Below are 27,307 nucleotides of genomic sequence, written 5' to 3' on the forward strand. Positions count from 1 at the left end.
CCTTATAACCTACCTATGGGTTAAGGGGCAGTCCCAGCTGTGGTCATAGATTTGATATTATCTCAAGTCAATAGGAGATGACATATGTCCCAACAATGCTCTGTTGATTGATTAGTTTGGGACATGTTTACATATTTTTTTATTCCACTCCATACAAGTTATCCCTCCATGTTTTTCAATGCCTCACTTGGACCCATGATTTCACTATGTACCACTGTATTAAATATTAAAAATTATAAAAATTAAATAAAAATTATAGAGAAATTCTACTTCCCAGTTTAAATATACCAGATAGCAACATAAATATACCAGATAGCAACATAAATATACCAGATAGCAACAAAAATATACCAGATAGCAACATAAATATACCAGATAGCAACAAAAATATACCAGATAGCAACAAAAATATACCAGATAGCAACATAAATATACCAGATAGCAACATAAATATACCAGATAGCAACATAAATTTTCTGGAAACAAAAAAAACAACAACATTGTTATAAAAATTTCTATATTTAAAAAAAAAAATCTTTAACCTCTCTAAAAAAAATTACTGGTGAAAAATCTGTTGTTTTTTTTCAGGAATAAAGATCCAGTACGATTTTACTATTTATGTCTCTCCCTCTCACAGTGTATTGACCCTATGCATGCTGGTCATAGAAGGGAGGTAACTCTATGCAATATGAATGATAAAGCTTCTTAAGATTTTACATTTTTAAATTTTACATGTGTCTTTAATTATTTTCAAATTATTTTGATGAAACATTACCTGATTATCAGAAATGTTCCCCTCTGTGGTTTGTATTTATAATTCTGAATTTAAATCCCTCAAAACTGAAATTGTAATTTAATGGACCAAACAAGCGTTGAAAGCCCAACTTAAAGTCTACATACCAGTGTAGCTCAAAGTGCCGACATGGGACCTAATATTCCAACATTAATTCTGGAAATTACGGCTGTGTACAAGCACCAAAACAGCAGATTGATGGATAAAATCTATAGATATTTACCAGTCTCACTTAAAATGTTGACATCGTGAGATATTACTTACAATCTTTTATCGCAATACACGTTTGGTTATATAACTTAAATTTTTTTATATCAATCACTACAAAACAGGCCATTATATAACATATTGTATACATTGTAAGAGTTCTTTCAGATTATTTTAATACGTTCCCTCTAAATCAAAATTTCTTCGGTTAGATTGATCCTAAATTCCTCATTCAAAACTTCTCATTTCAAAATTTTTATATTTTCATGAATGTTCCCAAGAATTCAATGAATATGACGTTTAAAATCTACACATGTACGATAACTTATGTAACTTTTGAAATATAAATATATATATATACAAGTGATTACAGCAACTTTATTATTGTAATTATCAAAAATATTTCTTTAAGAGTACGTCATTAAAATATTCAGATGTAAAATTTGCACTCTTGAAACATTATTCCCCTTCAAGCAACTGGAATTTTTCCGTGACATTTAAACAAAAAATTCATTTTGGTTACACAAGTAAGAGTTGAAGATGTATTATCATAATTTTAAACTCATCTACCTTCAAATCAATATTGTCAAAACAACAGGAAACCACATGTACAAAATTCATGAAATTGCTTAAGTCTGAAGGAACATGATAAAATACCATACCTGATGATACATCAATGTAAATCACAAGATTTTATCAAAGAGATATCCGAGTGATTGACACCAGGAAATGTATTCCTCTGTCCATATTTTAAAACCTCATAGTGAAATCCATGACTCTGGAAGACATGTTTGTAATAGCCAGTGTCCACAAGTAACATATAGGTAATTTGCGACTTACAGATGGTTCTATGATAAGCACAAGTAACCTATCAAAAGCATGGTTAGCTTTGCAAATAAAATTTTATAAGATTTGTTTCAACAGTTTCTGAAAAGTATTTTGCCTTCTAGGCTTTATTTAAGCATAAGACAAACATGTATTTATATTCATAGGTATAAAGTATTTCAGAATTAGTTTCGAAGATGTGCTTTTAAGAGAAAATATTCCTGTTGATTTTTTTAAGCTTGTTATGATGTTAGTAAAAGGACCCTGACCAATTTTTGGACTGCATACTTTCACTATCTTTGACTTTATTATAGAAGTCATGGTCAGTTTTAGGAAGGTGTAGGAGAGTAATGGTATGGTGGTGGTGGTGGTGGGTAGGGAAGGTGTAGGAGAGTAATGGTATGGTGGTGGTTGTGGTGGGTAGGGAAGGTATAGGAGAGTAATGGTATGGTGGTGGTGGTGGTGGGTAGGGAAGGTATAGGAGAGTAATGGTATGGTGGTGGTGGTGGGTAGGGAAGGTGTAGGAGAGTAATGGTATGGTGGTGGTGGTGGGTAGGGAAGGTATAGGAGAGTAATGGTATGGTGGTGGTGGTGGGTAGGGAAGGTGTAGGAGAGTAATGGTATGGTGGTGGTGGTGGGTAGGGAAGGTATAGGAGAGTAATGGTATGGTGGTGGTGGTGGGTAGGGAAGGTATAGGAGAGTAATGGTATGGTGGTGGTGGTGGGTAGGGAAGGTATAGGAGAGTAATGGTATGGTGGTGGTGGTGGGGGTAGGGAAGGTATAGGAGAGTAATGGTATGGTGGTGGTGGTGGTGGGTAGGGAAGGTGTAGGAGAGTAATGGTATGGTGGTGGTGGTGGGTAGGGAAGGTGTAGGAGAGTAATGGTATGGTGGTGGTGGTGGTGGGGTAGGGAAGGTGTAGGAGAGTAATGGTATGTATGGTGGTGGTGGTGGGTAGGGAAGGTATAGGAGAGTAATGGTATGGTGGTGGTGGGTGGGAGGAGGGGTAGGAGAGTAATGGTATGGTGGTGGTGGTGGGTAGGGAAGGTGTAGGAGAGTAATGGTATGGTGGTGGTGGTGGGTAGGGAAGGTGTAGGAGAGTAATGGTATGGTGGTGGTGGTGGGTAGGGAAGGTGTAGGAGAGTAATGGTATGGTGGTGGTGGTGGGGTAGGGAAGGTGTAGGAGAGTAATGGTATGGTGGTGGTGGTGGTGGGTAGGGAAGGTGTAGGAGAGTAATGGTATGGTGGTGGTGGTGGTGGTGGGTAGGGAAGGTGTAGGAGAGTAATGGTATGGTGGTGGTGGTGGGTAGGGAAGGTGTAGGAGAGTAATGGTATGGTGGTGGTGGTGGTGGTGGTGGGTAGGGAAGGTGTAGGAGAGTAATGGTATGGTGGTGGTGGTGGTGGGTAGGGAAGGTGTAGGAGAGTAATGGTATGGTGGTGGTGGTGGTGGTGGGTAGGGAAGGTGTAGGAGAGTAATGGTATGGTGGTGGTGGTGGTGGGTAGGGAAGGTGTAGGAGAGAATGGTATGGTGGGGGGTGGTGGGTGGGGTGTAGGAAGGTAAGGTTTTAATGGGGTGGTGGTGGTGGTGGGGGGAGGGAAGGGAGGGGGAGAATGGGGGGGGGGGGGAGGGAAGGTTTAGGAAATAATTATTTTGTTTTTGGGTGGGAATTGTAAATAATGGTTTTTTTGGTTTTTTGGTTGGGAAGGGTAGGGAAAAATGGTATGGTGGTGGTGGTGGGTAGGGAAGGTGTAGGAGAGTAATGGTATGGTGGTGGTGGTGGGGGGGGTGGGGAAGGAGGAGGAGAGTAAGGGATGGTGGTGGTGGTGGTGGGGGTGGGGAGGTGTAGGAGAGTAAGGGTATGGTGGTGGTGGTGGGGGTAGGGAAGGGGGAGAGTAAAGGTATGGTGGTGGTGGTGGGGGGGTGGTGGTGGGGGGGGAAGGTTAGGGAGAAAGGGTAGGGTGGTGGTGGGGGGGGGGAAAGGTGAGGAGAGTAAGGTTTTTGGGGGGGTGGTGAGGGTAGGGAAGGTGTAGGAGAGTAATGGTATGGTGGTGGTGGTGGTGGTGGGTAGGGAAGGTGTAGGAGAGTAATGGTATGGTGGTGGTGGTGGGTAGGGAAGGGGTAGGAGAGTAATGGTATGGTGGTGGTGGTGGTGGGTAGGGAAGGTGTAGGAGAGTAATGGTATGGTGGTGGTGGTGGTGGTGGGTAGGGAAGGTGTAGGAGAGTAATGGTATGGTGGTGGTGGTGGTGGTGGGTAGGGAAGGTATAGGAGAGTAATGGTATGGTGGTGGTGGTGGGTAGGGAAGGTGTAGGAGAGTAATGGTATGGTGGTGGTGGTGGTGGTGGGTAGGGAAGGTATAGGAGAGTAATGGTATGGTGGTGGTGGTGGGTAGGGAAGGTGGTAGGAGAGTAATGGTATGGTGGTGGTGGTGGTGGGTAGGGAAGGTATAGGAGAGTAATGGTATGGTGGTGGTGGTGGTGGGTAGGGAAGGTGTAGGAGAGTAATGGTATGGTGGTGGTGGTGGTGGGTAGGGAAGGTATAGGAGAGTAATGGTATGGTGGTGGTGGTGGGTAGGGAAGGTGTAGGAGAGTAATGGTATGGTGGTGGTGGTGGGTAGGGAAGGTATAGGAGAGTAATGGTATGGTGGTGGTGGTGGTGGTGGGTAGGGAAGGTATAGGAGAGTAATGGTATGGTGGTGGTGGTGGTGGGTAGGGAAGGTATAGGAGAGTAATGGTATGGTGGTGGTGGTGGGTAGGGAAGGTGTAGGAGAGTAATGGTATGGTGGTGGTGGTGGTGGGTAGGGAAGGTGTAGGAGAGTAATGGTATGGTGGTGGTGGTGGTGGGTAGGGAAGGTATAGGAGAGTAATGGTATGGTAGTGGTTGGCAGTGAAATGTACATGGGCAGTGAAGGTTGAGGGTGTAGGTGTGGGGGTGGGGGTGGGGGGAGGTATAATGTATACAGTTAGAAGTGTATTTGTGGGTAGGGGAACTGTGTGTGGGGTCGGGGGGGGGGGGGGGGGCTGGAGTGGGTGGAATGGTGTGGGGTCAGAGGTTTGTGTGTGTATTATACAAGGTGAGCAGGGTGCAGAAAATAAAATAATAATAGTTTTAGCTTGAAAACTTGCCTTAAACATGGTCAAGAAAAATTGCAGGATGGAGCTTTGGGGGTATAGTGTAGGGAGTGTGTGTAAAAGTAGAAAGTATAGGTAACCTTACTACCTTAGATTAGCAGGAATTTCCCTATAGCCTATTGGTGGGATGTTTGACTTGGGAGCAAGAGGATGCTGGTTGGAGCCCCAGCAGGTATCTGTGAATGTGTGACAGCGAGAGCCAAAACCCAGTGTGTAGTGCTCATTGGGACGACTATCAGAGAGAAATAGGAACAACACAGGGAACACATGGTAAGACAAAGATCCTTTCAACAAATTCAAACCAATAATAATAATATATACATATAAAGGCAACATTAGAGAAAGACCCTTCCAGTTATTTTTTGACAAATAGGTCTGACAGAATTTTTTAGGATAAATGCGGGATAAAAGTTGATGGACAAGGATGATAGATGAAAGGTGACTTGAACAACCTATCTTTATGACGATGAGGGTGGGATGTAGACATCAATTTATATTAAGAATATTTACAATTTCTATATCTGGTAATCTCCTTAATTGATTACGACTTAAATACACATTATAAAATGTAGCACCCTATAGACTAAACAAAATTACTTCTAAAGTTTTTTGTGTGTGTGTTGGTTTTTTTTATGAATCAATGTCAAGTATTATCAACTTAAGATATTTTTTGGTAAATTGATAGTCTTCTTTTAAACAAACTATTGGTAAAAATTACACATACCCCAAAAAATTCTCCGACAATTAAGAAATTAATTATTTAGAGATAATTAAATATACTATATATTCCAGTAAATACATATTGGTTAAACATTAAGTACCAAGGAAGGGAAAACTGTTTAGAGGTAGATGTTTGGGAGGGTGTCCAACTATTTTAGACGATTTATCTTTAGGGTCATTACCACCCCAGGTGTTCAATCTTTTCCACCACTCTATCTGGATCTAACCCTCCTCAGGGTATTCACAAGGTTTGTCCATGTTTCCCCCAGACCCCCTGACGGCTTCCTGACATTTCCCAATATCTAACAGAGCCCGTCATGAGATAATTAGAACACCCCCATTCTGGGGGCCATGTTGTTTGTATCTAAATTTCTGATGACCTTCTTAATCATGTGTGTTACAAAACAAACAATTTGGTTTGTTTTTGTTTAATGTCCTATTAACAGCCAGGGTCATTTAAGGACGTGCCAGGTTTTGGAGGTGGAGGAAAGCTGGAGTACCCGGAGAAAAACCACCGGCCTACGGTCAGTACCTGGCAACTGCCCCACGTAGGTTTCAAACTCGCAACCCAGTGGTGGAGGGCTAGTGATAAAGTGTCGGGACACCTTAACCACTCGGCCACCGCGGCCCCCTCAAAACAAACAAAAACCCGTAAAGTAGCAGTATTTCAATTCAACTTCATCTCATGAAGCAGGGCCGTCATTAATTGTTTGTTTGTAGTTACCCTACCCACAATTTTTTCCCTGGGTAGGTAAGTAGTTTTTGTGTATTTTAATACATAATCTTGTATTATTCATATTACTTTCAAACTGTTTAATTATCCAACAACAAAACAACTCTTAATTACTTAAAAAGAACTGTTTAAAACACATTTTGAAATCACAGTTAAAACACCACAGTCAATGAATTCAGTAATTTTGGACTGGCTGCGAATCACAGCTTTGCCTGCAGTTTTGCAGGGCTTACGTAAATATGGGCAGCACAACTCGGAATGCTTTTAAAGTGCTTCGGGATCAAACAAGTCCTCCACTTTCGAGGGTATTTTGTCATGTAAATCCTGTGTGACGACCTCAAACACATCCTACCAGCTTTGGTGTACTTCAAACTACCGTATGACATTTTTCACATTTTCATGATTTTTGTGTTTGTACCACAAAACACTCAGAGTTGTCTCCGTAATTGCTGAACCCATTTTATCTTTCTTGGCCATCATGGCTCATTATCTGAGTGTGTCACTCGACCACCGTTATTTCCTACATTATATAACTTACCAGTGTGCCACCCGACCACCCTTATTTCCTACATTATATAACTTACCAGTGTGCCACCCGACCACCCTTATTTCCTACACTGTATAACTTACCAGTGTGCCACCCGACCACCCTTATTTCCTACATTATATAACTTACCAGTGTGCCACCCGACTACCCTTATTTCCTCCATTGTATAACTTACCAGTGTGCCACCCGACCACCCTTATTTCCTACATTGTATAACTTACCAGTGTGCCACCCGACCACCCTTATTTCCTACATTGTATAACTTACCACAGTACCACCCGACCACCCTTATTTCCTACATTGTATAACTTACCAGTGTACCACCCGACCACCCTTATTTCCTATATTGTATAACTTACCAGTGTGCCACCCGACCACCCTTATTTCCTACATTGTATAACTTACCAGTGTGCCACCCGACCACCCTTATTTCCTACATTGTATAACTTACAAGTGTGCCACCCGACCACCCTTATTTCCTACATTGTATAACTTACCAGTGTGCCACCCGACCACACTTATTTCCTACATTGTATAACTTACCAGTGTACCACCCGACCACCCTTATTTCCTACACTCTATAACTTACCAATGTGCCACCCGACCACCCTTATTTCCTACATTGCATAACTTTACTTACCAGTGTGCCACCCGACCACCCTTATTTCCTACATTGTATAACTTACCTTACCAGTGTGTCACCCCACCACACTTATTTCCTACATTGTATAACTTACCAGTGTGCCACCCGACCACACTTATTTCCTACATTGTATAACTTACCAGTGTGCCACCCGACCACCCTTATTTCCTACATTGTATAACTTACCAGTGTACCACCCGACCACCCTTATTTCCTACATTGTATAACTTACCAGTGTGCCACCCGACCACCCTTATTTCCTACATTGTATAACTTACCAGTGTGCCACCCGACCACCCTTATTTCCTACATTGTATAACTTACCAGTGTGCCACCCGACCACCCTTATTTCCTACATTATATAACTTACCAGTGTGCCACCCGACCACCCTTATTTCCTACATTGTATAACTTACCAGTGTGCCACCCGACCACCCTTATTTCCTACATTATATAACTTACCAGTGTGCCACCCGACCATCCTTATTTCCTACACTGTATAACTTACCAGTGTGTCACCCGACCATCCTTATACCCTACATTCTGTAAAATTTGTAAAATCAAAAAGAATTAACAGAAGCAACACCCATTTAGAATTTCTAGAAATACAATTGATTATCACAGGTGTACACAAAAAATACTACTATTTATTCAAATGTCAAATATGAAAGCACCAGCCAAATGTAAACAATATAAACACAAATATTTTGAAATCATTGACACAGTTCTGTCCATAAACATCCTGCAAAATATATAAACAATTTCAATAGACCAATATCCACATGCCATAAGAGATCCCTCACACTTGATCAGCACCATGGCGCCTACATCATCACAGAAACCTGCATTTAAGTTTAACCTACAAAATATCAACAGTCTATATTTGAAAAATGAACTGTGATAACATATTAAACTGTCTATCTACAAAGTGTAAATATTATGGGTTCGACTACACAATGCGATGCTTATTTTTTTCCATTTTCAGGTCATTTTGAATACATTAAAATAACATGTATGTAAAAACTACTCTACATAATTTGCCAGGAATAAAACTATCTTATATTATGTACACTTATTATTAAAAGTACTATTCATCATATCACAAAAAGTCTTAACGAGCTATTCATGATAACTAACAATTTGTCTTAAAAATGTACAAATAATTTTGTCTGGTAATAACCCCAAGTCTGGTAATAACTCCACGTCTGGTAATAACCCCACGTCTGGTAATAACCCCACGTCTGGTAATAACCCCACGTCTGGTAATAACCCTATGTCAGGTAATAAACCCATGTCTGGTAATAAACCCATATCTGGTAATAAACCCATGTCTGGTAATAACCCCATGTCTGGTAATAACCCCACGTCTGGTAATAACCCCACGTCTGGTAATAACCCTATGTCAGGTAATAACCACATGTCTGGTAATAACCCCATGTCTGGTAATAACCCCATGTCTGGTAATAAACCCATGTCTGGTAATAACCCTATGTCTGGTAATAAACCCATGTCTGGTAATACTAGCCCATGTCTGGTAATAACCCTATGTCTGGTAATAACCCCATGTCTGGTAATAAACTCATGTCTGGTAATAACCCTATGTCTGGTGATAACCCCATGTCTGGTAATAACCCCATGTCAGGTAATAACCCCATGTCTGGTAATAAACTCATGTCTGGTAATAACCCCATGTCTGGTAATAACCCCATGTCTGGTAATAAACTCATGTCTGGTAATAACCCTATGTCTGGTAATAACCCCATGTCTGGTAATAACCCCATGTCAGGTAATAACCCCATGTCTGGTAATAACCCCATGTCTGGTAATAACCCCATGTCAGGTAATAACCCCATGTCTGGTAATAAACCCATATCTGGTAATAACCCCATGTCTGGTAATAACCCCATGTCAGGTAATAACCCCATGTCTGGTAATAACCCCATGTCAGGTAATAACCCCATGTCTGGTAATAAACCCAAGTCTGGTAATAACCCCATGTCAGGTAATAACCCCATGTCTGGTAATAACCCCATGTCTGGTAATAACCCCATGTCAGGTAATAAACCCATGTCTGGTAATAACCCCATGTCTGGTAATAACCCCATGTCTGGTAATAACCCCATGTCTGGTAATAACCCCATGTCTGGTAATAACCCCATGTCAGGTAATAACCCCATGTCTGGTAATAACCCCATGTCTGGTAATAACCCCATGTCTGGTAATAACCCCATGTCTGGTAATAAACTCATGTCTGGTAATAACCCTATGTCTGGTAATAACCCTATGTCTGGTAATAACCCCATGTCAGATAATAAACTCATGTCTGGTGATAACCCCATGTCTGGTAATAACCCCATGTCAGGTAATAACCCCATGTCTGGTAATAAACTCATGTCTGGTAATAACCCCATGTCTGGTAATAACCCCATGTCTGGTAATAAACTCATGTCTGGTAATAACCCTATGTCTGGTAATAACCCCATGTCAGGTAATAACCCCATGTCTGGTAATAACCCCATGTCAGGTAATAACCCCATGTCTGGTAATAAACCCATATCTGGTAATAACCCCATGTCTGGTAATAACCCCATGTCAGGTAATAACCCCATGTCTGGTAATAACCCCATGTCAGGTAATAACCCCATGTCTGGTAATAAACCCAAGTCTGGTAATAACCCCATGTCAGGTAATAACCCCATGTCTGGTAATAACCCCATGTCTGGTAATAACCCCATGTCAGGTAATAAACCCATGTCTGGTAATAACCCCATGTCAGGTAATAACCCCATGTCTGGTAATAACCCCATGTCTGGTAATAACCCCATGTCTGGTAATAAACTCATGTCTGGTAATAACCCTATGTCAGGTAATAACCCTATGTCTGGTAATAACCCCATGTCAGGTAATAAACTCATGTCTGGTGATAACCCCATGTCAGGTAATAAACCCACGTCAGGTAATAACCCCATGTCAGGTAATAACCCCGTGTCAGGTAATAACCCCATGTCAGGTAATAACCCCGTGTCAGGTAATAACCCCATGTCAGGTAATAACCCCATGTCAGGTAATAACCCCATGTCTGGTAATAACCCCATGTCTGGTAATAACCCCATGTCTGGTAATAACCCCATGTCTGGTAATAACCCCGTGTCTGGTAATAACCCCATGTCTGGTAATAACCCCATGTCAGGTAATAACCCCATGTCTGGTAATAACCCCATGTCAGGTAATAACCCCATGTCTGGTAATAACCCCATGTCAGGTAATAACCCCATCCATTTACATTTTTTTTAATTCAGAATTTTACACTGTAGATGTTGACGATGGTGTATCTCTACAATCAATCAATTTTGTATCTAATTAATCTCATGATCGAAAAAAAATCAACATGTTATATAAATGCATAGAATGTAATCGGTGAGACGAGGCTACACCTCCTTCACTCAGGAATAATTCATTACTCTTAATACTACAGACGATCGGAAAATTCTATTCAGTGAAAATCATTCCTAATATCATGTCTATGTGTCTTCAGCTTCAGCAATAGTTTTCTAGTGATGTAAAGTCTGTCTTTAACTTAAGGAAATACCTATCCAAACTGTCCCCTGTGTCCCCTCCTCAATCTTAACCCAGGTTAGACAGTTAGACTTTCCAGAATCTCCTTCAAGGGAGATTTTTTATCATAACCTCAATCTTAACACAGGCTAGACAGACTTTCCAGAATCTCCTCCTAGGGTGACAATTTCTTTGTCATTAAACCTCAATCTTAACCCAGGTTAGACAGTTAGACTTTCAAGAATCTTTCTTTTGGAGATTTTTTGTCTGAACCTCAACATTAACCAAGGTTAGACATCTTGAAATCCAGAATCTCCTCCTTGGGAGATTTTTTGTCTGAACCTCAACATTAACCAAGGTTAGACATCTAGAAATCCAGAATCTCCTCCTAGGGAGATTTTTTGCCCTGACCTCAATATTAACCAAGGTTAGACATCTAGAAATCCAGAATCTCCTCCTAGGGAGATTTTTTGCCTTAACCTCAATATTAACCAAGGTTAGACATCTCGAAATCCAGAATCTCTTCCTAGGGAGATTTTTTGTCTTAACCTCAACTTCAAAACCAAGGTCAATCAATAAGACATTCCCGAATTTCCTTCTTTAGGTGGAGATTTCTTTGTCCTGATTTTCAGAAGATTTTTGCCAATTAAGTAGAGCTATACTTGTATACATGTAGATTATGTTATTTTGAGTGTGTTAGCCATACTGACTCCACCCTAACATTACCAGGCAACATGTCTCAAGGTTCCTTCTCTGACTCCATTACTAGCAACTTATTATAACACTAAGGGTCATTTGTTGGAAACAGATTCCCCATGTACCACCTAAAACACTTCAAAAAGGACATAAATTTGCAATTAGTGATATTGCTTCCTTCAAAAACAATTAATAAATGTAGATGTTTGTTATATAGCTGTACACGCTACAAGGAATTATCTAACAAGAGGCCCAATGGGCCTTAACAGTCACCTGAGCTTTCAAATATTTAAGTTAATTTAATTGCCCATTTTTTGCCCTGCCCATCAGCGAGGGGGGTCAGTCAGGGCCAACGTGTGCATACCATCAAGCTGTCATCCCATGCTGATAATGTTAACAAAGTTAGAATGAATTCTAATAGAAATCAAACAAATGACATTCAAAATTGTGATTTTCCTATATAAACTATAGTCAAGTTAACCCCCTCCCCAGGAGCAAACTTGAGACCCCAGAGCGTCATGAAATTCACCTTAAGGCCCTTAAATATAAAAGGAGTATTTGATTCTAACTTATTTGAGTTTTAAGAAGATGTTATTTGAAATTTCAGTTAATTTGACCATTTCGGTCAGCCCATAAGTCCCTTGGGGTCAGTCAGTTCCAATATACACATAGTTTACAAGAGGCATCCCCTACTGACAAGTCTAACTAAGTTTGAATTATTTCCAATGGCAATTGGAACAAATAATACTCAAAAGTGTGTTTTCCCTATATAAACTATAGTAAACTTTAACCCCTCCGCAGGCGGAAACGAGAGACCCAAGATTCCTGAAATTAACAATTTTGGTGAAGGACTTTAAGAACTTTCTATGTGTGTAGTGTATTAGATTCTACCTTATCTGGAAGTTGAGTAGAATATTTTTGAAATTTTAGTCATTTTGACCCTTTTTGGCCTCGCTCCAAGGCCCCTATGGGGGTCAGGACCATATAATTCATACTTTTTGTTGTCCTTTAGCAATGGAAGATTCCTGCGAAATTTCATTGAATTTGGTTCAGCAGTTTTGGAGAAGAAGTGGACAATTTAAATTGTTTATGGATGCACAAAGCAAGATGAATGACAAAAGGCCGTTAGAATATGAAGACTCAGGTGACCTAATATTGCAGGTATTAGACATCAGTTATACAATTTAACAGTCCTTAGAATCACCAACATCTATATTAACTCTATATTAACAATTTATTTTATCAGGCTGAAGTCTAATCTGGCTTATTTTGACAATAATTACTTTAAACTGGTGTACATTGTATCCTGGACAATATCTGTTGTGGATAGGTAGTCCATTCTAGATGCTGTCTTATCTAGACCCTGAACAGAAATGACCTGGTGTGACTCTCGTACCATCTAATCTGGTCCCTGTTCTGATCCTGACACTGGCTAAACTGGACCCTGTTCTGATCCTGACACTGGCTAAACTGGACCCTGTTCTGATCCTGACACTGGCTAAACTGGACCCTGTTCTGATCCTGACACTGGCTAAACTGGACCCTGTTCTGATCCTGACACTGGCTAAACTGGACCCTGTTCTGATCCTGACACTGGCTAAACTGGACCCTGAATAAAACTGACACTGGCTAAACTGGACCCTGTTCTGATCCTGACACTGGCTAAACTGGACCCTGTTCTGATCCTGACACTGGCTAAACTGGACCCTGAATAAAACTGACACTGGCTAAACTGGGCCCTGTTCTGATCCTGACACTGGCTAAACTGGACCCTGTTCTGATCCTGACACTGGCTAAAATGTACCCTGAATAAAACTGACACTGGCTAAACTGGACCCTGTTCTGATCCTGACATTGGCTAAACTGGACCCTGTTCTGATCCTGACACTGGCTAAAATGTACCCTGAATAAAACTGACACTGGCTAAACTGGACCCTGTTCTGATCCTGACACTGGCTAAACTGGACCCTGTTCTGATCCTGACACTGGCTAAACTGGACCCTGTTCTGATCCTGACACTGGCTAAACTGGACCCTGTTCTGATCCTGACACTAGCTAAACTGGACCCTGAATAAAACTGACACTGGCTAAACTGGACCCTGTTCTGATCCTGACACTGGCTAAACTGGACCCTGAATAAAACTGACACTGGCTAAACTGGACCCTGAATAAAATGGATCCTTTCTGGTCCTCCCCAATTAGTGAAGTTTCATTAGGAAATGATAACGACAGACAACCATATGACACAAGGTCTGGGTCTTAACGACAGACAACCATACGACACAAGGTCTGGGTCTTAACGACAGACAACCATACGACACAAGGTCTGGGTCTTAACGACAGACAACCATACGACACAAGGTCTGGGTCTTAACGACAGACAACCATACGACACAAGGTCTGGGTCTTAACGACAGACAACCATACGACACAAGGTCTGGGTCTTAACGACAGACAACCATACGACACAAGGTCTGGGTCTTAACGACAGACAACCATACGACACAAGGTCTGGGTCTTAACGACAGACAACCATACGACACAAGGTCTGGGTCTTAACGACAGACAACCATACGACACAAGGTCTGGGTCTTAACGACAGACAACCATACGACACAAGGTCTGGGTCTTAACGACAGACAACCATACGACACAAGGTCTGGGTCTTAACGACAGACAACCATACGACACAAGGTCTGGGTCTTAACGACAGACAACCATACGACACAAGGTCTGGGTCTTAACGACAGACAACCATACAACACAAGGTCTGGGTCTTAACGACAGACAACCATACGACACAAGGTCTGGGTCTTAACGACAGACAACCATACAACACAAGGTCTGGGTCTTAACGACAGACAACCATACGACACAAGGTCTGGGTCTTAACGACAGACAACCAAATTACACAGATTTCTGACCTCGACAGACAACCAGATAAATAGGTTTTCGATCTTGACAGACAACCAGATAACACAGGTTTTCAACCTTGACAGACAACCAGATAACACAGGTTTTCGACCTTGACAGACAACCAGATAACACAGGTTTTTGACCTTGACAGACAACCAGATAACACAGGTTTTCGACCTGGACAGACATCCAGAAAACACAGATTTTCTACCTTGACTGACAACCAGATAACACGGATTTTCAACCTTGACAGACAACCAGATAACACAGGTTTTCGACCTTGACAGACAACCAGATAACACAGGTTTTTGACCTTGACAGACAACCAGATAACACAGGTTTTCGACCTTGACAGACAACCAGATAACACAGGTTTTTGACCTTGACAGACAACCAGATAACACAGGTTTTCGACCTTGACAGACATCCAGAAAACACAGGTTTTCAACCTTGACAGACAACCAGATTACACAGGTTTTCAAACTTGACAGACAACAAGATACATGTAACACAGGTTTTCTGCCTTGACAGACAACCAGATAACAGATTTTCAACCTTGACAGTCAACCAGAAAACACAGGTTTTCAACCTTGACAGTCAACAAAATAACACAGGTTTTCAACCTTGACTGACAACAAGATAACAGATTTTCAACCTTGACTGACAACCAGATAACAGATTTTCAACCTTGACAGACAACCAGATAACACAGGTTTTCGACCTTGACTGAAAAGAAGATTACACAGGTTTTCGACCTTGACAGACAACCAGATAACACAGGTTTTCGACCTTGACAGAAAAGAAGATTACACAGGTTTTCAATCTTGACTGACAACCAGATAACACAAGGTTTTTGACCTTGACAGGCAACCAGATTACACAGATTTTCGACCTTGACAGGCAACCAGAATACACAGGGTCTGGGTTACATTAAATGATACACAATAATAATCCTTGATATTACTACATTAAGGATAATACAGACATTCATCACTCCTGATCTTAGATGAAAAGTTTTGATTTTGTGAGCTATTCTAACATACACCATTGTTGAATTGTTCTGTCAATATGTCTAGACACAGAAGCACTATCTAAATCTCTACAACATCACTCCTCACATACATTTTGAACCACAGTCACACATCATCAACCCCAAGTTCTGGGAAAGCAAATCAAATCTAACCAGAACTATTCCAGTCATATGTAGTTGTCTATTGTTCATACTTAATCTACAGTTATTTGGTGCCAAGAAAAGGAGGTCACAACGACCTAATCATGTTAGCTGTACCAAATTATTCTATAGGAGAATCAATGGTAAGCCTGAACATTTGATTATTGTTGGTCTAATATGGTCGTCAGAGGGAGGAAGTAACTTGAGGGACCATTCAAGCCCTCTGAAGCAAGCTCAAGGCTGTGTCGGCAAATTATTATATGCATACAAATGTTTAACCTCACAACATCCTACAAATCTACATTTGATGAATCTCACCAAAAATCTCTAGTCAATGTTCTGTCATTCAATTTTCCCACTGACTGAATGGGCCACAATTGCTTTTTCAAGGCCTAGGAGATTTGTCCCAAGTCACACTGACCTTTGACCTTGAGAGGGATCTATCATTATTGATGTCACGTCTTCAATCTAGATCCCAACTCTTCCTAATGAAGATGTTTTATTGAGACATGGCCCTGTGGGTGTATGTCGGCGTTATGATCCAGTCTGTCCACATTCCGAATGGAGGATCAACCAAACGAGCTGTATGCAAATCGACAAAATCTGGGTCAGTGTCTTAACAATATATTCAGGTCAAGCACCTTCATTTCATGTATAGAGACTGATTATTGACTGCATACAAATAGGACAATTACATAATTTCATGAAAAATCATAGAACAGTTTTGAAAAGCAGTATTTTTCTTTAGTTTTTTTTCCCCAAAATGTTCAATTGCCCCGTTTTACAAACACTTAATAAGATAATGTAGTATCGTTACATTTAGTATTAATCCTGAGATGGATGTTTAGAACTATGGTAGGGCTATGTGGATGGATGATAGTATTATGGGGTGGATATTAAGTATAATGACACCAACACTTATGTATAATTAATTTTTTAAATTGATTTTCAAAATCAAAACATGTCTTATGTACAATTATAATGGATTCTTTTTTACAAATCAATACAGAAAGTTAATGGCCATATTGTGACATCACATTTTTTGTGCCATTTTACGATTATTTTCATAAAGGTATAAAAAAAACATCTCAAACAATCAGAAAGTGCGTTCAGCGTACAAACAATGGAAAACTAATTATGAAATTATATTGATCAGCAATAACTCACCGAAATTGACAAATACCAAAAAGTCAATTTTGATGACATAACAATAATGAAAGTACTGAAGTAGCAAAGACCATGCAGAAAAAAAGTTAATAGTATTTTAATAACAAACAAATATCTCTAATTAAATGTGAAGCCTTTTTACAGAAAAGTCTCTTTATTTGCTGATTTTTACTTAGGAAGTCATGCTGTGTAAGACCCACCCAACAATCAAGAGTCCCATGATGAGCCTTAACAGTCACCTGAGGTTTGAAATATTTCTGTCAATTTGACCATTTTTGACCACACCTAATATAAAGTCCCTGGGCCTCTTGGTTATTGAGAAGAAGTCTTTTAAAGATTTTAGCCTATTTGACCTCTGTGACCTTGAATGTAGGTCAAGGTCATTCATTTGAACAAACTCTTCATTGATGCATGCAACAGACCCAATATCAAGTCCCTTGGCCTCTGGGTTATTAACACAAAGATATTTAAAGATTTTAGCCTATCTGACCCCATGACCTTGAATGTAGGTCAAGGTTTTTTATTTGAATGAACTTTGTAGTCCTACACCACAGCATGCTACAGACCAAATATCAACTCCCTGGACTCCTTGGTCATCGAGAAGAAGATGTTAAAAGATACTAGCCTATTAGACCCATGTGACCATGAAGGTAAAGGTCACTTTTTTATTAACAGATTTGTTAGCCCTTCATCTAAGCATGCTACATGTACAGGGTCTATATCAACTCTCTGGGCCTTTTAGTTGTTGCGAAGAAGTTTTTTAAAGGAAAAAGTTGACGCCAGACACATAAGTCTTCAAGTGAGCTATAATGATAGTTAAATGAACTGAATTTTGAAAATTTATTTTCATTTGAAACACATGAAATAAAATTAAAACTGATGTATCAGTCTTTCATTCCTCATACCATTTACAATTAAATATCTTTATATAACATCATTTAATCAGGACTTTAAGTATTTTCATTTTATCTTCAAAAAACTGTTTTACTCAAGCATAATAAAATCTACACACTGGACGACACTGTTCTGTAAAGGTTAGAATATTCAACGGTTTCATTATTTATTGTATTTGCAAAGATGAAATAAAATTCGCTGAGAAAAAAAGACATCTATTTATCAGGGAATAGTAGAATAACAGTTTGAAATGAGGAAAAGAAAACAGCTGTTACAAGAATAGAAACAGATGCTGAAACAAAGGACATTTAGTGCAAACTTAATGTATAGCACACCTGTTGCTTTTTAACCTGACAGAAATACTTAAATTCAAATCTACACACCTGTAATTCTATAACTAGAACCAGGAAGTGGAGGTGATGCGATAGGTTTGAGTTGGGCCACTTCAACTGGTTGGAGTTCTCTTTCAGTTCCAGCCGTTTAATCACACGGAGAAATGAATCTTCATTTGGACAATGAACATGGCACACTCCCCGGAACAGCTCCTGTAAGTAATGAAAGGGTGTTAAATGGAAAACCATTCAAAATCTGCACCAACACAGGAAATAAGACAATACTATAGCTCTGGATTTAAGATATAAATAGTTTATCAGGTCTGTACTGCAAGCTTCTCTCCCTATAATCGGCTTTACCGTTGATGAAAATGTTATAAGTGAAACTGCAAATGACAGAATACATCAGGGTTTCCTCTATAACATAACCTACACTATTTTAAAAGGTCAAAACTGTAGATAAATAGACAAAGTGAACAATAACATAGTCTACACTAGTCGTAAAGGTCAAAACTCTAGATAAATAGACAAAGTGAACAATAATATTGTCTACACTACTCTAAAAGGTCAAAATTCTAGATAAATAGACAAAGTGAACAATAATATAGTCTACACTACTCTAAAAGGTCAAAACTCTAGATAAATAGACAAAGTAAACAATAATATAGTCTACACTACTCTAAAAGGGTCAAAACTCTAGATAAATAGACACAGTGAACAATAATATTTAAGGATTAACATCAATTATTTTTCCTGTTATACAGTCATAACAGAAAAAACTGGAGTGTACTCTTAATAAACCGCAAAGCGGTTTATGAAGAGAGTACACTCCAGTTTTTTATGTTATGACTGTATAACAGAAAAAATAATTAATGTTAATTCTTATAATTTAATTTCGTCTTATACACACCAAGATATTTCACTTTCTTTGGCGAACTCTTTTCTGTGATAAATTATTACGCAAAGTCATCAGCCAATCAAAAATGACGTTACATTTCGCAACGTCAAAAATTTTGTTATGGAGGTATAACAAAATTATTTCAGCCAATGAAAATGCGTGTTTCATACAAAATTAAATTATAGTCTACACTACCCTAAAAGGTCAAAACTCTAGATAAATAGACAAAGTGAACAATAATATAGTCTACACTACTCTAAAAGGGTCAAAACTCTAGATAAATAGACAAAGTGAACAAAAGGCCATAACTATGTATATACACTAAAATAGGGGAAATAAATCTATTATCTAGTCTACGCGGCAGGCTAGTCGGACAAATGAAGTATTTGTGTCGGTGTTGTGTATAATGGAGTAGATAGAGGAGTTTTATACACACTAAAATAGGGGAAATAAATCGGTATGTTTTTACATGACAAGGTATATGAAACATAAAGGTGTTCAATCATTGTTTAAAGTACCAGTTATCTGAATTTTTATTTCTGGTGGTGATTATATACTGTTAATGAATCCAATCAGAAGTACCACAATCACTTTGCCTGGATGAACCAATGTAGCAAGAAAATAGCCCGACTATCAGGTCATGTACAATTTACCATATAAACCTAACTTATTAGTACATATATACATTGTAGTGATAATTCTGATCCCTGGATACAAGAAATCCCACTAACAGAAAAGTAAATCACAAGACTTGTTTACATTGAATACAACGAAAATAAACAGGAATACAACTTTTGTTATGTGAAAATTATCTGTTTTATCGAAATGTGGAGTTTTTTACCAGATTACAATAGCTTGCCATATAAATGGCATAACAATTTTATTTAATTACAAAACATTTTCCTACATGCACATTTCGCCGATCTAATAAACCAACAAAGTTAGCACAACTTCCAGAAGCCAAACATTCTGCTATTTATTGTACAGCCTCATCACGAAGACATATTCTGCCAAATTAACTGTTAGAAGCGACAGCAAAAAGGAAGTTGTGGCTATTACATGTTATAAGATAAAGGCTAGCTGTGTAACTTTTGCTACAGTGGTCGGCTAATGACATGAATCCAAGACGAATATTTATAAAAGTGCCAACAATTTTCGACAATCACCACAATATATAAGGTAAATTGAGTTGATGTTGTAAGTGTTACTCTTTCTAAATTTAGAAAGAACCTACCAACCCTATGGAACAATTCTACGTTCACTGACAATACCAGCTTTCCACTGAAATCTACAGGTCATTGAAAAACATTTACAGCCAAACCTGTAGTAAGCAGTCACCCAAGGGACCAACATAAATTGGCTGCTTAAGACAGGTCCACCAGAAACTCACAACAAAAAAAACAAAGTTTTCATAAATTTATTGCTTCTGAAAAAAATCTCCAATTGTAGTTTATTTCCTACATTTAACATAAAGTTTATCATGTTTAGCCTCGGTTTGCATGATAATGCTTAATTCTGCAAAGACTTGACAAGTGTGAAGGGTCAGAGTGTGAAAATTACCCTGAACAAAACAAATCATGTGACGATCGATAATAAAATCGGATCATGTGATCATCTTGGCTGTTTCCTGTAGACCGCTCAATACAGCATGAGATAACGACTAGGACCAGATTTTAGTGACCACTGGCCACGTTTAGACAGGTGACTGCTTATTTAAGGTTCAGTATGTAGTATTTTCCAAAAGGCAGACCACAGATCTAGACTGGCTGCATAACGGAGGTGGCCGATTATTCTAACTAGGTGACCGTTCAAGCAGGTCTGACTACATGTATAATTCTTTCCTTGGCTTTCTAGTCTTACTGAGATTTTTTCACCTATTATGGTGAAATGGACCTTTGCAGAATTCGGGAGCTTCAGTGAGCTTATAAGTGTTTTACAGTCATTTCACAAAAATCAAAATATTCTAATGTACCTTGAAAAATTTTGTTTAAAAGCAATAATATGAATTTATCAAAAGTTTATTTTCATTACCAAAATTGTAAGACATTTTGCTTTTATTTAGATTTTACCGCTAACTACCTCTGTTTCACTGGTAGGATATCTAACTAGGATTTACCATTATACTTGTGTATTAAAATTTCTCACATTTTTCAATGATATATTGACAAATTGATCATTTCTAATGTTTTTATTGAACATTCATCATACTTAATTAGAATAAACCTAAATCATCAACAAATCATACTTTTAGACCAATAAATGACCGGTTTTCCTGCTGACCTGACTCACATATATTTTCGTGTCTACCCTGTTTGAAGGACTTAAGATTGCTTGCCTTTATAACCTTAGTATAAACTGGTTTCCCCACCTACCTACTCTACTTTGGCATGTTAACGGAAATACATGTATTGTTTTCAGGCCTTATGGCCTCATGAATGCATGAGAAATAAATCTCCTTCCATCAATAATGAATTTTTACATCCAATTCCCCAATTACTTGTCATGAACTGATCAATTATTGATTATTATCCCAGTGTAAACATTTTTGGTGTTTGTGATTGTGTGTACCTGATCTAGGTATATTAAGATATCTATAGACATTTTTAGTGTTAGTGATTTATTAAAATATCTATGGATATTTTTAGTGTTAGTGATTTATTAAGATATCTATAGACATTTTTGGTGTTAGTGATTTATTAAGATATTTAGAGACATTTTTAGTGTTAGTGATTTATTAAGATATCTATACACATTTTTGGTGTTAGTGATTTATTAAGATATCTATAGACACTTTTGGTGTTAGTGATTTATTAAGATATCTATGGATATTTTTAGTGTTAGTGATGTATTAAGATATCTATAGACATTTTTGGTGTTAGTGATTTATTAAGATATCTATAGATATTTTTAGTGTTAGTGATTTATTAAAATATCTATACACTTTTCCCTAAACACTTGTTACAGTGTATTTCTTTCTGTATATAATTACATTCTGTAGAGCTTGTATATGATTTGCCTTATAAATCAGTTCAGATATCAATATAATCTGTACAGTGAGATGAGAGGGGCCACATGTGGTGGCCACATGGCGACCATCATCACTAGTGTTTGTGGTACCACATTAATGACACGGATTGTCTATAGGTTTTGTCACAACAAACACATTTTCTTGTCTGATGTAACCTTTTAATCCTACCAATGTAAATAGCAATATTCTTCTTTCTCAGAACACATGTACGGTTACATAGCTGAGCAGTGTATACAATGTCAGAACACAGAAACCTGAATGTATGAACATTAAAATAGCTTCAGATTTACAGGTTCTTACGGATAATATCACATTCTATAGCCTTTTGGTTTTGTTTTGTCCTATTAACACACTGAGGTCAATTTTTACTTAAGAAATATCTCCATGAATGATGGGCAACTTTATAGGGCTGTCACACAACCTAAACATTATCACACAGTAGCAAGTCACAGAACCTGGTCACATCATACTGACAACAGGTGAACCAGTCCTTATCCCCAACCTTAAGCTGAATGTCAGAGATTAACAAGTACAGGACAGGCAATATACTCAATTGCATTCCCCACAAGGAAAAAAGCGCAGACCTACATTCCTGAAGGTATTCCCTCTGTCTCTCTCCTCCCAGAGTACAGACCTACATCCCCTCTGTCTCTCTCCTCCCGGAGTACAGACCTACATTCCTGATGGTATCCCCTCTATCTCTCTCCTCCCGGAGTACAGACCTACATTCCCTCTGTCTCTCTCCTGAGTACAGACCTACATCCCCTCTGTCTCTCTCCTCCTGAAGTACAGACCTACATCCCCTCTGTCTCTCTCCTCCTGGAGTACAGACCTACATCCCCTCTGTCTCTCTCCTCCCGGAGTACAGACCTACATCCCCTCTGTCTATCTCCTCCCGGAGTACAGACCTACATCCCCTCTTGTCTCTCTCCTCCTGGAGTACAGACCTACATTCCTGATGGTATCCCCTCTGTCTCTCTCCTCTCGGAGTACAGACCTACATTCCTGATGGTATCCCCTCTGTCTCTCTCCTCTCGGAGTACAGACCTACATCCCCTCTGTCTCTCTCCTCCCGGAGTACAGACCTACATCCCCTCTGTCTCTCTCCTCCTGGAGTACAGACCTACAACCCCTCTGTCTCTCTCCTCCCGGAGTACAGACCTACATCCCATCTGTCTCTCTCCTCCCGAGTACAGACCTACATCTCCTCTGTCTCTCTCCTCCCGGAGTACAGACCTACATCCCCTCTGTCTCTCTCCTCCCGGAGTACAGACCTACATCCCCTCTGTCTCTCTCCTCCCGGAGTACAGACCTACATCCCCTCTGTCTCTCTCCTCCCGGAGTACAGACCTACATCCCCTCTGTCTCTCTCCTCCTGGAGTACAGACCTACATCCCCTCTGTCTCTCTCCTCTCGGAGTACAGACCTACATTCCCTGTCTCTCTCCCGGAGTACAGACCTACATCCCCTCTGTCTCTCTCCTCCCGGAGTACAGACCTACATCCCCTCTGCCTCTCTCCTGGAGTACAGACCTACATCCCCTCTGTCTCTCTCCTCCTGGAGTACAGACCTACATCTCCTCTGTCTCTCTCCTCCCGGAGTACAGACCTACATTCCCTCTGTCTCTCTCCTCCCGGAGTACTGACCTACATCTCCTCTGCCTCTCTCCTCCGGGAGTACAGACCTACATATCCTCTGTCTCTCAACTCCCGGAGTACAGACCTACATCCCCTCTGTCTCTCGCCTCCCAGAGTACAGACCTACATCTCCTCTGTCTCTCTCCTCCGGGAGTACAGACCTACATCCCCTCTGTCTCTCTCCTCCCGGAGTACAGACCTACATCTCCTCTGTCTCTCTCTCCTCCCGGAGTACAGACCTACATCCCCTCTGCCTCTCTCCTCCGGGAGTACTGACCTACATCTCCTCTGCCTCTCTCCTCCTGGAGTACAGACCTACATCTCCTCTGCCTCTCTCCTCCGGGAGTACAGACCTACATCTCCTCTGTCTCTCAACTCCCGGAGTACAGACCTACATCCCCTCTGTCTCTCTCCTCCCGAAGTACAGACCTACATCCCCTCTGTCTCTCGCCTCCCGGAGTACAGACCTACATCCCCTCTGTCTCTCTCCTCCCGGAGTACAGACCTACATCCCCTCTGTCTCTCTCCTCCCGGAGTACAGACCTACATCCCCTCTGTCTCTCTCCTCCCGGAGTACAGACCTATATCCCCTCTGTGTCTCTCCTCCCGGAGTACAGACCTACATCACCTCTGTCATCTCTCCTCCCGGAGTACAGACCTACATTCCTGATGGTATCCCCTCTGTCTCTCTCCTCTTGGAGTACAGACCTACATCCCTTCTGTCTCTCTCCTCCCGGAGTACAGACCTACATCCCCTCTGTCTCTCTCCTCCCAGAGTATAATACAGACCTACATTCCCTGTCTCTCTCCTCCCGGAGTACAGACCTACATCTCCTCTGTCATCTCTCCTCCCGGAATACAGACCTACATCCCCTCTGTCTCTCTCCTCCCGGAGTAGACCTACATCCCCTCTGTCTCTCTCCTCTCGGAGTACAGACCTACATCCCCTCTGTCTCTCTCCTCCCGGAGTACAGACCTACATCCCCTCTGTCTCTCTCCTTTCAGAGTACAGACCTACATCTCCTCTGTCTCTCTCCTCCTGGAGTACAGACCTACATCCACTCTGTCTCTCTCCTCCCGGAGTACAGACCTACATCCCCTCTGTCTCTCTCCTCTCAGAGTACAGACCTACATCCCTCTGTCTCTCTCCTCCTGGAGTACAGACCTACATCCCCTCTGTCTCTCTCCTCCTGAGTACAGACCTACATCCCCTCTGTCTCTCTCCTCCTCGGAGTACAGACCTACATCCCCTCTGTCTCTCTCCTCCTGGAGTACAGACCTACATCCCCTCTGTCTCTCTCCTCCCGGAGTACAGACCTACATCCCCTCTGTCTCTCTCCTCCTGGAGTACAGACCTACATCCCCTCTGTCATCTCTCCTCCTGGAGTACAGACCTACATCTCTCTGTCTCTCTCATCTCGGTAACCTACATCTCCTCTGTCTCTCTCCTTTCAGAGTACAGACCTACATCCCCTCTGTCTCTCTCCTCCCGGAGTACAGACCTACATTCCCTCTGTCTCTCTCTTTTCAGAGTACAGACCTACATCTCCTCTGTCTCTCTCCTTTCAGAGTACAGACCTACATCCCCTCTGTCATCTCTCCTCTCGGAGTACAGACCTACATCTCCTCTGTCTCTCTCCTCCTGGAGTCCAGACCTACATCCCCTCTATCTCTCTCCTCCCGGAGTACAGACCTACATCCCCTCTGTCTCTCTCCTCTCGGAGTACAAACCTACATCCCCTCTATCTCTCTCCTCCCGGAGTACAGACCTACATCCCCTCTGTCTCTCTCCTCTCGGAGTACAGACCTACATCCCCTCTGTCATCTCTCCTCTCGGAGTACAGACCTACATCTCCTCTGTCTCTCTCCTCCTGGAGTCCAGACCTACATCTCCTCTGTCTCTCTCCTCCTGGAGTCCAGACCTACATCTCCTCTGTCTCTCTCCTCCTGGAGTCCAGACCTACATCTCCTCTGTCTCTCTCCTCCCGGAGTACAGACCTACATTCCTGATGGTATCCCCTCTGTCTCTCTCCTCCCGGAGTACAGACCTACATTCCTGATGGTATCCCCTCTGTCTCTCTCCTCTCGGAGTATAGACCTACATTCCTGATTGTATCCCCTCTGTCCCTCCCCCGCTGACTAGATTACTAGAATTTGAGTTTACTTGTAAATGTAAATTATCTGACTGATGTTCTATTGGTCAACTGCCTGATATGGGTGGGCTTATCTTCCTGAGATGGACAGCTATAAGGTGGTCCATTGTCCACTACTCTGTTTCCCAGGCTAACCCATACCTTTAATTATACTTGATGATGCTAATCTCCCTTCTTCTTTCGTTAGCTTTCTGCTTTTCAAACAATTGCACCCTGTTCTGTCTTCTATTCTATCTCTTTTCTCTGACATCAATCAATATATTCCTTTCTATAAATATCTCTTATTATAAAACAATATTGTCATAATAGGGAACCTTTTAGCAGTAGTAAATCAGTAGATTTCTACTTATAATTAGAGAGTGACAGGTCAACAGTTCTAGCCCTAGTGTCGGTGGAATATTTATCCATGAAGTTGGCAGGATTGTCTACATTAAGAATGGAACTCTTCTGGAAAGAAGTCTGTATATCATAGAGTAGCTTATACCCTTAATGAAATGATGAGACTGCGTGACGGAGTCAGACAACTTACCTACACACTTATATAGAATCTGTTTACTTCAGACCTATGTCAGCAAACAAAACTTATCATTAAATCAACAAAAACAATATTTCATGATGGGAAAACAATATGGAGATTTGTGCTGGATCTAAGAATGTACTATTTGACCCCAGATGGAAGTTGCTGTCAGGCCACCCACCTGCCCCTAATTACAGGCAATGATGGACATGATTGGCTACCAATTACTTGGACAAGTGGAGTTACAAGGTATTTGTTTAGGGGATGCCTTACTGTCCATCAACACTAAATACCAGGTCGCCACCTCCAAATCCATACATCAATTATAAAGGTAATCCTCTGTAGCCTTCATACCATAACATTCTCCCTGACACCCACAACAAAATGTACACCTCACACTAAATAAACCCCCAGTTAATACCTACAACAAAATGTACACCTCACACTGAATAAACCCCCAGTAATATACCTACAACAAAATGTACACCTCACACCAAATAAACCCCCAGTTTATACCTACAACAAAATGTACACCTCACACTAAATAAACCCCCAGTTTATACCTACAACAAAATGTACACCTCACACCAAATAAACCCCCAGATTAAACCTACAACACAATGTACACCTCACACCAAATAAACCCCCAGTTTATACCTACAACAAAATGTACACCTCACACTAAATAAACCCCAGTTTATACCTACAACAAAATGTACACTTCACACTGAATACCTCAAACAAACC

The 27,307-nt window shown here is 40.6% G+C and overlaps 1 protein-coding gene across 1 annotated transcript in view; it reads right to left on the bottom strand.

The window, feature by feature from the left end:
- LOC117326834 (arrestin domain-containing protein 4-like) overlaps window positions 1-27,307 on the bottom strand; it is a 123,040-nt gene that overhangs the window by 87,520 nt on the left and 8,213 nt on the right. The window contains exon 2 of the mRNA XM_033883601.1: window positions 18,379-18,540. The gene's annotated coding sequence lies outside the window, so the exon portion shown is untranslated. The remainder of the gene's footprint in view (window positions 1-18,378; window positions 18,541-27,307) is intronic.

This window comes from Pecten maximus, chromosome 5, assembly GCF_902652985.1.
Source record: "Pecten maximus chromosome 5, xPecMax1.1, whole genome shotgun sequence".
NCBI classification, from domain to species: Eukaryota; Metazoa; Mollusca; class Bivalvia; order Pectinida; family Pectinidae; genus Pecten; species Pecten maximus.